Genomic DNA, 15,706 nt, shown 5'->3' with positions numbered 1-15,706 from the left:
AGTACGATTACGACGTTCGGACACACCATTACGCTGTGGTGTTCCGGGTGGCATGAGTTGCGAAACTATTCCACAATTTTTCAAATGTACACCAAACTCGTAACTCAAATATTCTCCTCCACGATCAGATCGTAGAAATTTTATTTTCTTGTTACGATGATTTTCAACTTCACTCTGAAATTCTTTGAACTTTTCGAATGTTTTAGACTTGTGTTTCATTAAGTAGATATACCCATATCTGCTTAAGTCATCTGTGAAGGTGAGAAAATAACGATATCCGCCACGAGCCTCAATATTCATCGGACCACATACATCTGTATGTATGATCTCCAACAAATCTGTTGCTCTCTCCATAGTTCCGGAGAACGGTGTTTTTGTCATCTTGCCCATGAGGCACGGTTCGCAAGTACCAAGTGATTCATAATCAAGTGGTTCCAAAAGTCCATCAGTATGGAGTTTCTTCATGCGCTTTACACCGATATGACCTAAACGACAGTGCCACAACTAAGTTGCACTTTTATTATTAACTCTGCATCTTTTGGCTTCAACATTATGAATATGTATATCACTACTATCGAGATTCATCAAAAATAGACCACTTTTCAAAGGTGCATGACCATAAAAGATATTACTCATATAAATAGAACAACCATTATTCTCCGATTTAAATGAATAACCGTCTCGCATCAAACAAGATCCAGATATAATGTTCATGCTCAACGCTGGCACCAAATAACAATTATTTAGGTCTAATATTAATCCCGTAGGTAGATGTAGAGGTAGCGTGCCGACCGCGATCACATCGACTTTGGAACCGTTTCCCACGTACATCGTCACCTCGTCCTTTGCCAGTGCCCGCTTATTCCGTAGTCCCTGTTTCGAGTTGCAAATATTAGCAACAGAACCAGTATCAAATACCCAGGTGCTACTGCGAGCTCTAGTAAGGTACACATCAATAACATGTATATCACATATACCTTTGTTCACCTTGCCATCCTTCTTATCTGCCAAATACTTGGGGCAGTTCCGCTTCCAGTGACCAGTCTGCTTGCAGTAGAAGCACTCAGTTTCAGGCTTAGGTCCAGACTTGGGTTTCTTCTCCTGAGCAGCAACTTGTTTGCTGTTCTTCTTGAAGTTCCCCTTCTTCTTCCCTTTGCCCTTTTTCTTGAAACTAGTGGTATTGTTGACCATCAACACTTGATGCTCCTTCTTGATTTCTACCTCCGCAGCTTTCAGCATTGCGAAGAGCTCGGGAATAGTCTTGTTCATCCCTTGCATATTATAGTTCATCACGAAGCTCTTGTAGCTTGGTGGCAGTGATTGGAGAATTCTGTCAATGACGCAATCATCTGGAAGATTAACTCCCAATTGAATCAAGTGATTATTATACCCAGACATTTTGAGTATATGCTCACTGACAGAACTGTTCTCCTCCATCTTGCAGCTATAGAACTTATTGGAGACTTCATATCTCTCAATCCGGGCATTTGCTTGAAATATTAACTTCAACTCCTGAAACATCTCATATGCTCCATGACGTTCAAAACGTCGTTGAAGTCCCGATTCTAAGCCGTAAAGCATGGCACACTGAACTATTGAGTAGTCATCAGCTTTGCTCTGCCAGACGTTCATAACATCTGGTGTTGCTCCAGCAGCAGGCCTGGCACCCAGCGGTGCTTCCAGGACGTAATTATTCTGTGCAGCAATGAGGATAATCCTCAAGTTACGTTCCCAGTCCGTGTAATTGCTACCATCATCTTTCAACTTTTCTTTCTCAAGGAACGCATTTAAAATTCAACGGAACAACAGCACGAGCCATCTATCTACAATCAACATAAACAAGCAAGATACTATCAGGGACTAAGTTCATGATAAATTTAAGTTCAATTAATCATATTACTTAAGAACTCCCACTTAGATAGACATCCCTCTAATCTTCTAAGTGATCACGTGATCCAAATCAACTAAACCATAACCGATCATCACGTGAGATGGAGTAGTTTTCAATGGTGAACATCGTTATGTTGATTGATCATATCTACTATATGATTCACGCTCGACCTTTCGGTCTCCGTGTTCCGAGGCCATATCTGCATATGCTAGGCTCGTCAAGTTTAACCTGAGTATTCTGCGTGTGCAAACTGGCTTGCACCCGTTGTAGATGGACGTAGAGCTTATCACACCCGATCATCACGTGGTGTCTGGGCACGACGAACTTTGGCAACGTGCATACTCAGGGAACACTTCTTGATAATTTAGTGAGAGATCATCTTATAATGCTACCGTCAATCAAAGCAAGCAAGATAAGATGCATAAAAGATAAACATCACATGCAATCAATATAAGTGATATGATATGGCCATCATCATCTTGTGCTTGTGATCTCCATCTTCGAAGCACCGTCGTGATCACCATCGTCACCGGCGCGACACCTTGATCTCCATCGTAGCATCATTGTCGTCTCGCCAATCTTATGCTTCCACGACTATCACTACCGCTTAGTAATAAAGTAAAGCATTACATCGCGATTGCATTGCATACAATAAAACGACAACTATAAGGCTCCTGCCAGTTGCCGATAACTCGGTTACAAAACATGATCATCTCATACAATAAAATTCAGCATCATGTCTTGACCATATCACATCACAACATGCCCTGCAAAAACAAGTTAGACGTCCTCTTCTTTGTTGTTGCAAGTTTTACGTGGCTGCTACGGGCTTAAGCAAGAACCAATCTCACCTACGCATCAAAACCACAATGATAGTTTGTCAAATAGACTCCGTTTTAACCTTCGCAAGGACCGGGCGTAGCCATACTTGGTTCAACTAAAGTTGGAGAGACAGTCGCCCGCAAGCCACCTATGTGCAAAGCACGTTGGGGGAACCGGTCTCGCGTAAGCGTACGCGTAATGTTGGTCCGGGTCGTCTCGTCCAACAATGCCGCCGAACCAAAGTATGACATGCTGGTAGGCAGTATGACTTATATCGCCCACAACTCACTTGTGTTCTACTCGTGCATATAACATCAACATAAATAACCTAGGCTCGGATGCCACTGTTGGGTTTCGTAGTAATTTCAAAAAATTTCCTACGCACACGCAAGATCATGGTGATGCACAGCAACGAGAGGGGAGAGTGTTGTCTACGTACCCACGCAGACCGACTGCGGAAGCGTTGACACAACGTAGAGGAAGTAGTCGTACGTCTTCACGATCCAACCGATGAAGCACCGAAACTACGGCACCTCCGAGTTCGAGCACACGTTCAGCTCGATGACGATCCCCAGACTCCGATCCAGCAAAGTGTCGGGGAAGAGTTCCGTCAGCACGACGGTGTGGTGACGATCTTGATGTACTACAGCAGCAGGGCTTCGCCTAAACTCCGCTACAGTATTATCGAGGAATATGGTGGCTGGGGGCACCGCACACGGCTAAGGAATAGATCACGTGGATCAACTTGTGTGTTCTAGGGTGCCTCTGCCTCAGTATATAAAGGACTAGAGGGGGGGAGGCTGGCCGTCCAAGGTGTGGCGCGCCAGGAGAGTCCTACTCCCTCTGGGAGTAGGATTCCCCCCCCCCCCCAATCCTAGTTGGAATAGGATTCGCGGAGGGGGAAAAGAGAGAGAGGGGGGCCGGCCACCTCTCCTAGTCCTAATAGGACTAGGGGAAGGGGGAGGCGTGCAGCCCATGTAGGGCTGCCTCTTCTCTTTTCCACTAAGGCCCATCATGGCCCATTTAGCTCCCGGGGGGTTCCGGTAACCTTCCCGGTACTCCGGTAAAATCCTGATTTCACCCGGAACACTTCCGATATCCAAACATAGGTTTCCAATATATCAATATTTACGTCTCGACCATTTTGAGACTCCTCGTCATGTTTGTGATCACATCCGGTACTCCGAACAACCTTCGGTACATCAAAATGCATAAACTCATAATATAACTGTCATCGTAACCTTAAGCGTGCGGACCCTACGGGTTCGAGAACAATGTAGACATGACCGAGACACGTCTCCGGTCAATAACCAATAGCGGGACCTGGATGCCCATATTGGCTCCTACATATTCTACGAAGATCTTTATCGGTCAGACCGCATAACAACATACGTTGTTCCCTTTGTCATCGGTATGTTACTTGCCCGAGATTCGATCGTCGGTATCCAATACCTAGTTCAATCTCGTTACCGGCAAGTCTCTATACTCGTTCTGTAATACATCATCTCGCAACTAACTCATTAGTTGCAATGCTTGCAAGGCTTATGTGATGTGCATTACCGAGAGGGCCCAGAGATACCTCTCCGACAATCGGAGTGACAAAACCTAATCTCGAAATATGCCAACCCAACATGTACCTTTGGAGACACCCGTAGTACTCCTTTATAATCACCCAGTTACGTTGTGACGTTTGGTAGTACCCAAAGTGTTCCTCCGGTAAACGGGAGTTGCATAATCTCATAGTTATAGGAACATGTATAAGTCATGAAGAAAGCAATAGCAACATACTAAACGATCGTGTGCTAAGCTAATGGAATGGGTCATGTCAATCAGATCATTCTCTTAATGATGTGATTCCGTTAATCAAATAACAACTCATTGTTCATGGTTAGGAAACATAACCATCTTTGATTAACGAGCTAGTCAAGTAGAGGCATACTAGTGACACTTTGTTTGTCTATGTATTCACACATGTATTATGTTTCCGGTTAATACAATTCTAGCATGAATAATAAACATTTATCATGATTATAAGGAAATAAATAATACCTTTATTATTGCCTCTAGGGCATATTTCCTTCAATTTCGGTATTTGCAAATACTGCGAAGACAAGCGCGGCCTGTGCGACGGAATCTTCCTAGATGATGATAGGCGCTTCAGCATCAAGCTGGACGAGAACTTTGAAGTGGATACAGTAAGTCACAACGACAAGTCTTTTTTCGTAATTAAGCATGACATCTGCTTCATTTGCTTCAACTTATAATTTAATTTTTTTACTATTCTACTAGCGTATCCCCTGCCATGCAAGAGTTTTTATCTTCGATAAGATAGGTTTCAGTCGTTCTATGGAGGTAAAGAGAGTTTACTTGAATACCGAGCATGGTTGTATTTTCCATGCAAAATTATACAACGCAGACGACTACACCTATTTTGGATGCAAAACTTGGCAAGCACCATGCAAGACTTATGCATTTGAGCCTGATATGGTTATCACCTTTGATATTCGTCCGGAAGATGATATTGAGGGTAATATCGACATCTGGGTCGATGTGCAGACGCCTCCAATTATACCATTATGTGATTTTCTCAACCATATTTATGTCTTTGATATTGTTTATTCAAAAATAGTTGACAACTAATTTCTATTGTCAGCTTATTTCCGTTCAAGCAAACATGTCCAACGCTTGGTAGACAGGACCTACTACTATCCCGGGGCTGAACTAAACTGCGAGGAAATAAGTCAGTATGTTTCATGGCTTGAGGATCTTCATACTATCAAGACAAATTTTCTTCCTGCACTTAGAAATGTTAGTACTCAAAACGTGCGACCAATAGTGTTCATAATGAACTACGGTCACATCTATTTAGGAAAGATGGTAAGATTTTTAGTATTTGTCCTCAGTGCATCTTTTGCATACATTATTTTTTAAGCTAAACTTCATTGCTAAGTATGTTACTATACGATGTTCTTCAACAGGGACTCCTGATGAATGTTGTGCCTCATTGGATCGAGACTAAAGGTACCATGAATATTGTTATCTTACGGCCAAGATATCCTACAATGCACTTTAGTGCATTCAGGATTTCTAATACCGAGGAATGCTTAATAGTGAAAGACTGGTGCAAAATTGTGAACGATCGCAGAGAAGTACTAGGGGGCAGCAATCAGAAGCGCAACCCATGATTAGGATACAGGTTCATCTGCATGCTCCAACTTGATGAAGGAGGAGTGCTACACATGTTTTATGTTATTTTACTTGAGAGAGAGCAGCACGAGTGATTAGCTAGTTAGAAATGAGTTTGAAGATGATGATGTGCTATACTATGACTATGATGATTAAATAGCTTGTGTTGGTGGTAATGACTATGATGATTATTATTAGCTAGTGTTGTTGGTGATTAGATAGCTACCGCAGTTAGTGTTGGTGGTGATTAGCTAGCTAGAATGAGTTTGAAGATGATGATGTGCTACACTATGACTATGATGATTAAATAAATACTATTGGTGGTAATGACTATATATGATGATGACTAAATATCTTGTGCTGGTGGATTAGATTCAAGTGGAGGCAACATGTGGTGCACATCGAAAGTACTACTAGTCCAAACTAGATCAAGTTTGGATTAGTAGTATACTTTTGACATGCACCACATATTGCCTCCACTTGAATCTAATCCACCTTCATTTGACACACTATTATGGACATAATGATATAAACCTCATAATTTGTATTGTACCAAAATTTGTATAACGACGTATAAATACACTAAAAATAAAAAAATGAAAAAAAGAATACTAGTAGCGATGGATATTAAACACGCTGCTGCTAATCTAGTTAGTAGGAGAAAACAAGCGCTGCGGCTATGTCTCTTAGCAGTAGCGCACGTCGCATGCGCTACTGCTAAGTAATAGCTGTAGCGCCTTATTAGTTGCGCGGCATCCCGTGCTACTAGTTGTTGGAGAACGTAGTAATTTCAAAAAAATTCCTACGCACACGCAAGATCATGGTGATGCATAGCAACGAGAGGGGAGAGTGTTGTCCACGTACCCTCGTAGACCGAAAGCGGAAGTGTTAGCACAAAGCGGTTGATGTAGTCTTACGTCTTCACGATCCGACCGATCAAGTACCGAACGAACGGCACCTCCGAGTTCAGCACACGTTCAGCCCGATGACGTCCCCCGAACTCCGATCCAGCCGAGTGTTGAGGGAGAGTTTCGTCAGCACGACGGCGTGGTGACGATGATGATGTTCTACCGATGCAGGGCTTCGCCTAAGCACCGCTACAGTATTATCGAGGTGGACTATGGTGGAGGGGGGCACCGCACACGGCTAAAAGATCAAACGATCAATTGTTGTGTCTATGGGGTGCCCCCTGCCCCCATATATAAAGGAGCAAGGGGGGGTGCGGCTAGCCTAGAGAGGGGCACGCCAGGAGGAGTCCTACTCCCACCGGGAGTAGGACTCCCCCCTTTCCTAGTTGGATTAGGATTCGGGGGGGGGAAGAGGTGGAGGAGAAGAAGGAAGGGGGGGCGCCACCCCCCTCTCCTTGTCCTATTCGGACTAAGGGGGGAGGGGTGCGCGGCCCAGCCCTGGCCACCTCTCCTCTTTCCCGCACAGGCCAACTAAGGCCCAATAACCTCCCGGGGGGTTCCGGTAACCTCCCGGTACTCCGGTAAAATCCCGATTTCGCCCGGAACACTTCCGATATCGAAACATAGGCTTCCAATATATCAATCTTCACGTCTCGACCATTTCGAGACTCCTCGTCATGTCCGTGATCACATCCGGGACTCCGAAAAACCTTCGGTACATCAAAACATATAAACTCATAATATAACTGTCATCGAAACGTTAAACCTGCGGACCCTACGGGTTCGAGAACTATGTAGACATGACCGAGACACATCTCCGGTCAATAACCAATAGCGGAACATGGATGCTCATATTGGCTCCCACATATTCTACAAAGATCTTTATCGGTCTGACCGCATAACAACATACGTTGTTCCCTTTGTCATCGGTATGTTACTTGTCTGAGATTCGATCGTCGGTATCTCAATACCTAGTTCAATATCGTTACCGGCAAGTCTCTTTACTCGTTCCGTAATACATCATCCCGCAACTAACTCATTAGTTGCAATGCTTGCAAGGCTTAAGTGATGTGCATTACCGAGAGGGCCCAGAGATACCTCTCCGACAATCGGAGTGACAAATCCTAATCTCGAAATACGCCAACCCAACAAGTACCTTCGGAGACACCTGTAGAGCACCTTTATAATCACCCAGTTACGTTGTGACGTTTGGTAGCACACAAAGTGTTCCTCCGGTAAACGGGAGTTGCATAATCTCATAGTCATAGGAACATGTATAAGTCATGAAGAAAGCAATAGCAACATACTAAACGATCGAGTGCTAAGCTAACGGAATGGGTCAAGTCAATCACATCATTCTCCTAATGATGTGATCCCGTTAATCAAATGACAACTCATGTCTATGGCTAGGAAACATAACCATCTTTGATAACGAGCTAGTCTAGTAGAGGCATACTAGTGACACTCTGTTTGTCTATGTATTCACACATGTATTATGTTTCCGGTTAATACAATTCTAGCATGAATAATAAACATTTATCATGATATAAGGAAATAAATAATAACTTTATTATTGCCTCTAGGGCATATTTCCTTCAGTCTCCCACTTGCACTAGAGTCAATAATCTAGATTACATAGTAATGATCCTAACACCCATGGAGTCTTGGTGCTGATCATGTTTTGCTCGTGGAAGAGGCTTAGTCAACGGGTCTGCAACATTCAGATCCGTATGTATCTTGCAAATTTCTATGTCTCCCACCTGGACCAAATCCCGGATGGAATTGAAGCGTCTCTTGATGTGCTTGGTTCTCTTGAGAAATCTGGATTCCTTCGCCAAGGCAATTGCACCAGTATTGTGAAAAAAGATTTTCATTGGACCCGATGCACTAGGTTTGAAACCTAGATCGGATATGAACTCCTTCATCCAGACTCCTTCATTTGCTGCTTCCGAAGCAGCTATGTACTCCGCTTGACACGTAGATCCCGCCACGACGCTTTGTTTAGAACTGCAACAACTGACAGCTCCACCGTTCAATGTAAACACGTATCCGGTTTGTGATTTAGAATCGTCCGGATCAGTGTCAAAGCTTGCATCAACGTAACCATTTACGATGAGCTCTTTGTCACCTCCATAAACGAGAAACATATCCTTTGTCCTTTTCAGGTATTTCAGGATGTTCTTGACCGCTGTCCAGTGATTCACTCCTGGATTACTTTGGTACCTCACTGCTAGACTTATAGCAACACACACATCAGGTCTGGTACACAGCATTGCATATATGATAGAGCCTATGGCTGAAGCATAGGGAACATCTTTCATTTTCTCTCTATCTTCTGCAGTGGTCGGGCACTGAGTCTTACTCAACTTCACACCTTGTAACACAGGCAAGAACCCTTTCTTTGCTTGATCCATTTTGAACTTCTTCAAAACTTTGTCAAGGTATGTGCTTTGTGAAAGTCCAATCAAGTGTCTTGATCTATCTCTATAGATCTTAATGCCCAATATATAGGCAGCTTCACCGAGGTCTTTCATTGAAAAACTCTTATTCAAGTATCCCTTTATGCTATCCAAAAATCCTATATCATTTCCAATCAGTAATATGTCATCCACATATAATATCAAAAATGCTACAGAGCTCCCACTCACTTTCTTGTAAATACAGGCTTCTCCAAAAGTCTGTACAAAATCAAATGCTTTGATCACACTATCAAAGCGTTTATTCCAATTCCGAGAGGCTTGCACCAGTCCATAAATGGATCGCTGGAGCTTGCACACTTTGTTAGCTCCCTTTGGATCGACAAAACCTTCCGGTTGCATCATATACAACTCTTCTTCCAGAAATCCATTCAGGAATGCAGTTTTGAGATCCATCTGCCATATTTCATAATCATAAAATGCGGCAATTGCTAACATGATTCGGACAGACTTAAGCATCGCTACGGGTGAGAAGGTCTCATCGTAGTCAATCCCTTGAACTTGTCAAAAACCTTTCGCAACAAGTCGAGCTTTGTAGACAGTAACATTACCGTCAGTGTCAGTCTTCTTGAAGATCCATTTATTCTCAATTGCTTGCCGATCATCGGGCAAGTCAACCAAAGTCCACACTTTGTTCTCATACATGGATCCCATCTCAGATTTCATGGCCTCAAGCCATTTTGCGGAATCTGGGCTCACCATCGCTTCTTCATAGTTCGTAGGTTCATCATGGTCTAGTAACATGACTTCCAGAACAGGATTATCGTACCACTCTGGTACGGATCTTACTCTGGTTGATCTATGAGGTTCAGTAACAACTTAATCTGAAGTTCCATGATCATCATCATTAACTTCCTCACTAATTGGTGTAGGCGTCACAGGAACAGATTTCTGTGATGAGCTACTTTCCAATAAGGGAGCAGGTACAGTTACGTCATCAAGTTCTACTTTCCTCCCACTCACTTTTTTCGAGAGAAACTCCTTCTCTAGAAAGGATCCATTCTTAGCAGCGAATGTCTTGGCTTCGGATCTGTGATAGAAGGTGTACCCAACAGTCTCCTTTGGGTATCCTATGCAGACACATTTTTCCGATTTGGGTTCGAGCTTATCAGGTTGAAGATTTTTCACATAAGCATCGCAGCCCCAAACTTTAAGAAACGACAACTTTGGTTTCTTGCCAAACCACAGTTCATAAGGCGTCGTCTCAACGGATTTTGATGGTGCCCTATTTAACATGAATGCGGCCGTCTCTAAAGCATAACCCCAAAACGATAGCGATAAATAAGTAAGAGACATCATAGATCGCACCATATCTAGTAAAGTACGATTACGACGTTCGGACACACCATTACGCTGTGGTGTTCCGGGTAGCGTGAGTTGCGAAACTACTCCGCATTGTTTCAAATGTAGACCAAACTTGTAAATCAAATATTCTCCTCCACGATCAGATCGTAGAAACTTTATTTTCTTGTTACGATAATTTTCAACTTCACTCTGAAATTCTTTGAACTTTTCAAATGTTTCAGACTTATGCTTCATTAAGTAGATATACCCATATCTGCTTAAATCATCTGTGAAGGTGAGAAAATAATGATACCCGCCGCGAGCCTCAACATTCATTGGACCACATACATCAGTATGTTTGATTTCCAACAAATCAGTTGCTCGCTCCATTGTTCCGGAGAACGACGTTTTAGTCATCTTGCCCATAAGGCACGGTTCGCAAGTACCAAGTGATTCATAATCAAGTGGTTCCAAAAGTCCATCAGTATGGAGTTTCTTCATGCGCTTTACACCAATATGACCTAAACGGCAGTGCCACAAATAAGTTGCACTATCATTATCAACTCTGCATCTTTTGGCTTCAACATTATGAATATGTGTATCACTACTATCGAGATTCATCAAAAATAGACCACTCTTCAAGGGTGCATGACCATAAAAGATATTACTCATATAAATAGAACAACCATTATTCTCTGATTTAAATGAATAACCGTCTCGCATCAAACAAGATCCAGATATAATGTTCATGCTCAACGCTGGCACCAAATAACAATTATTTAGGTCTAAAACTAATCCCGAAGGTAGATGTAGAGGTAGCGTGCCGACCGCGATCACATCGACTTTGGAACCATTTCCCACGCGCATCGTCACCTCGTCCTTGGCCAGTGTTCGCTTAATCCGTAGTCCCTGTTTCAAGTTGCAAATATTAGCAACAGAACCAATATCAAATGCCCAAGTGCTACTGTGAGCTCTAGTAAGGTACACATCAATAACATGTATATCACATATACCTTTGTTCACCTTGCCATCCTTCTTATCCGCCAAATACTTGGGGCAGTTCCGCTTCCAGTGACCAGTGTGCTTGCAGTAGAAGCACTCAGTTTCAGGCTTAGGTCCAGACTTGAGTTTCTTCTCCTGAGCAGCAACTTGCTTGCTGGTTTTTTAAGTTCCCCTTCTTCTTCCCTTTGCCCTTTTTCTTGACACTAGTGGTCTTCTTGACCATCAACACTTGATGCTCCTTTTTGATTTCTACCTCCGCAGCCTTTAGCATTGCGGAGAGCTCGGGAATTGTCTTATCCATCCCTTGCATGTTATAGTTCATCACGAAGCTTTTGTAGCTTGGTGGCAGTGATTGGAGAATTCTGTCAATGACGCTATCACCCGGAAGATTAACTCCCAGTTGAATCATATGATTATTATACCTAGACATCTTGAGTATATGCTCACTGACAGAACTATTCTCCTCCAACTTGCAGCTGTAGAACTTATTGGATGTAGTGGAACGTAGCAGAAATTCAAAATTTTCTACGCATCACCAAGATTAATCTATGTATTAATCTAGCAACGAGGGGAAGGAGAGTGCATCTACATACCCTTGTAGATCGCTAAGTGGAAGCGTTCAAGTGAACGGGGTTGATGGAGTCGTACTTGCCGTGATCCAAATCACCGATGATCCTAGTGCCGAACGGACGGCACCTCCGCGTTCAACACACGTACAGCCCAGGGACGTCTCCTCCTTCTTGATCCAGCAAGGGGAGAGGAGAAGTTGAGGGAAGACTCCTACATCACGACGACATGGTGGTGATGGAGCTCGTGGTTCTCCGGCAAGGCTTCGCCAAGCACTATGGAGGAGGACGAGGTGTTGGAGGAGGGAGAGGGCTGCGCCAGGGGAAGGGTGCGGCTGCCCTCTCTCTCCCTCACTATATATAGGGGGAAGGGAGGAGGGGGAGGCTCCCTAGGGTTCCCTAGGGGAGGGGCGGCGGCCACAGCGGAAACCCTAGATGGGTTTGGGCGCCCCCACCCCATAGGAAACTTGCCCCCCAAGCCGGGAGGGGCGGCTGCCCTAGGGGTGGCGCCCCCACCTCTCCTGGTTACGTGAGATGGGGTGGGAGGGGCGCTCAGCCCCTTAGTGGGCTGATGTTCCCTCTCCCCTTGGCCCATAAGGCCCCCAAACGCATGGCGGGGCCTCCTAAACCCCTTTGGGACACGCTGGTCATCACCTGGTACCCCCGGAACAATTCCGGACTCCAATACCCTTCGTCCAATATACCGATCTTCACCTCCAGACCATTCCGGAGCTCCTCGTCATGTCCGGGATCTCATCCGGGACTCCGAACAACCTTCGGTAACCACATACTATTTCCCATAACAACTCTAGCGTCACCGAACCTTAAGTGTGTAGACCCTATGGGTTCGGGAACCATGCAGATATGACCGAACCTTAAGCACAGATGACTTAAGCAGATATGGGTATATCTACTTAATGAAACATAAGTCTGAAACATTTGAAAAGTTCAAAGAATTTCAGAGTGAAGTTGAAAATCATCGTAACAAGAAAATAAAGTTTCTACGATCTGATCGTGGAGGAGAATATTTGAGTTACGAGTTTGGTGTACATTTGAAAAATTGTGGAATAGTTTCGCAACTCACGCCACCCGGAACACCACAGCGTAATGGTGTGTCCGAACGTCGTAATCGTACTTTACTAGATATGGTGCGATCTATGATGTCTCTTACTGATTTACCGCTATCGTTTTGGGGTTATGCTTTAGAGACGGCCGCATTCACGTTAAATAGGGCACCATCAAAATCCGTTGAGACGACGCCTTATGAACTATGGTTTGGCAAGAAACCAAAGTTGTCGTTTCTTAAAGTTTGGGGCTGCGATGCTTATGTGAAAAAGCTTCAACCTGATAAGCTCGAACCCAAATCGGAGAAATGTGTCTTCATAGGATACCCAAAGGAGACTGTTGGGTACACCTTCTATCACAGATCCGAAGGCAAGACATTCGTTGCTAAGAATGGATCCTTTCTAGAGAAGGAGTTTCTCTTGAAAGAAGTGAGTGGGAGGAAAGTAGAACTTGACGAGGTAACTGTACCTGCTCCCTTATTGGAAAGTAGTACATCACAAAAAACTGTTTCTGCGACACCTATACCAATTAGTGAGGAAGCTAATGATGATGATCATGAATCTTCAGGACAAGATACTACTGAACCTCGTAGATCAACCAGAGCGAGATCCGCACCAGAGTGGTACAGTAATCCTGTTCTGGAAATCATGCTGCTAGATCATGATGAACCTACGAACTATGAAGAAGCGATGGTGAGCCCAGATTCCGCAAAGTGGCTTCAAGCCATGAAATCTGAGATGGGATCCATGTATGAGAACAAAGTATGGACTTTGGTTGACTTTCCCGATGATCGGCAAGCAATTGAGAATAAATGGATCTTCAAGAAGAAGACTGACGCTGATGGTAATGTTACTGTCTACAAAGCTCGACTTGTCGCAAAAGGTTTTCGACAAGTTCAAGGGGTTGACTATGATGAGACGTTCTCACCCGTAGCGATGCTTAAGTCTGTCCGAATCATGTTAGCAATTGCCGCATTTTATGATTATGAAATTTGGCAGATGGATGTCAAAACTGCATTCCTGAATGGATTTCTGGAAAAAGAGTTGTATATGATGCAACCGGAAGGTTTTGTCAATCCAAAGGGAGCTAACAAAGTGTGCAAGCTCCAGCGATCCATTTATGGACTGGTGCAAGCCTCTCGGAGTTGGAATAAACGCATTGATAGTGTGATCAAAGCATTTGGTTTTATACAGACTTTCGGAGAAGCCTGTATTTACAAGAAAGTGAGTGGGAGCTCTGTAGCATTTCTGATATTATATGTGGATGACATATTACTGATTGGAAATGATATAGAATTTCTGGATAGTATAAAGGGATACTTGAATAAGAGTTTTTCAATGAAAGACCTCGGTGAAGCTGCTTACATATTAGGCATAAAGATCTATAGAGATGGATCAAGACGCTTAATTGGACTTTCACAAAGCACATACCTTGACAAGATTTTCAAGAAGTTCAAAATGGATCAAGCAAAGAAAGGGTTCTTGCCTGTGTTACAAGGTGTGAAGTTGAGTCAGACTCAATGCCCGACCACTGCAGAAGATAGAGAGAAAATGAAAGATGTTCCCTATGCTTCAGCCATAGGCTCTATCATGTATGCAATGCTGTGTACCAGACCGGATGTGTGCCTTGCTATAAGTTTAGCAGGGAGGTACCAAAGTAATCCAGGAGTGGATCACTGGACAGCGGTCAAGAACATCCTGAAATACCTGAAAAGGACTAAGGATATGTTTCTCGTATATGGAGGTGACAAAGAGATCATCGTAAAAGGTTACGTTGATGCAAGCTTTGACACTGATCCGGACGATTCTAAATCGCAAACCGGATACGTGTTTACATTAAACGGTGGAGCTGTCAGTTGGTGCAGTTCTAAACAAAGCGTCGTAGCGAGATCTACATGTGAAGCGGAGTACATAGCTGCTTCGGAAGCAGCGAACGAAGGAGTCTGGATGAAGGAGTTCATATCTGATATAGGTGTCGTACCTAGTGCATCGGGTCCAATGAAAATCTTTGGTGACAATACTGGTGCAATTGCCTTGGCAAAGGAATCCAGATTTCACAAGAGGACCAAGCACATCAAGAGACGCTTCAATTCCATCCAGGATCTAGTCCAGGTGGGAGACATAGAGATTTGCAAGATACACACGGATCTGAATGTTGCAGACCCGTTGACTAAGCCTCTTCCACGAGCAAAACATGATCAGCACCAAGGCTCCATGGGTGTTAGAATCATTACTGTGTAATCTAGATTATTGACTCTAGTGCAAGTGGGAGACTGAAGGAAATATGCCCTAGAGGCAATAATAAAGTTATTATTTATTTCCTTATATCATGATAAATGTTTATTATTCATGCTAGAATTGTATTAACCGGAAACATAATACATGTATGAATACATAGACAAACTTAGTGTCACTAGTATGCCTCTACTTGACTAGCTCGTTAATCAAAGATGGTTATGTTTCCTAACCATGAACAAAGTGTTGTTATTTGATTAACGAGGTCACA

The sequence above is a fragment of the Triticum urartu genome, chromosome 7, assembly GCF_003073215.2.
Source record: "Triticum urartu cultivar G1812 chromosome 7, Tu2.1, whole genome shotgun sequence".
Lineage (NCBI taxonomy): Eukaryota > Viridiplantae > Streptophyta > Magnoliopsida > Poales > Poaceae > Triticum > Triticum urartu.
This window is presented reverse-complemented; position numbering follows the sequence as displayed.